Below are 363 nucleotides of genomic sequence, written 5' to 3'. Positions count from 1 at the left end.
TTAAGTAAGTTTTTATTCAGGTAAGAAATACTACAGAAATTAAAGTAATCAAATGTAAAATAACACATTCAGTGTTATTTTACATTTGATTTTTATAATTAAAGTAATCAAATGTAAAATAACACATTTAGTGTTATTTTACATTTGATTTTAATTTCCGTAGTCTTCATTGTAAAAATTTAATACAGATTAATGCTTACCATTACCGCACGCATTATGATAGACCTATAGAAAAAAATATTTGAATCTTTTTCTTTTCTAAGAATGGCTTAACTTGAAGTGCTGTAAGAAAATTTTTGGAAAAAAATATTATTTTAAGGTACTTTATGATATGTTGCCATACGGCAACAGCATACAATAGTG

General features: G+C 24.2%; 1 protein-coding gene across 4 annotated transcripts in view; it reads right to left on the bottom strand.

The window, feature by feature from the left end:
• LOC107756106 (cell adhesion molecule 1-like) overlaps positions 1–363 on the bottom strand; it is a 328,363-nt gene that overhangs the window by 81,505 nt on the left and 246,495 nt on the right. The gene's annotated exons all lie outside the window — the stretch shown is intronic.

The sequence above is a fragment of the Sinocyclocheilus rhinocerous genome, unplaced genomic scaffold, assembly GCF_001515625.1.
Source record: "Sinocyclocheilus rhinocerous isolate Xijiao unplaced genomic scaffold, SAMN03320098_v1.1 scaffold682, whole genome shotgun sequence".
Lineage (NCBI taxonomy): Eukaryota > Metazoa > Chordata > Actinopteri > Cypriniformes > Cyprinidae > Sinocyclocheilus > Sinocyclocheilus rhinocerous.
This window is presented reverse-complemented; position numbering and strand designations above follow the sequence as displayed.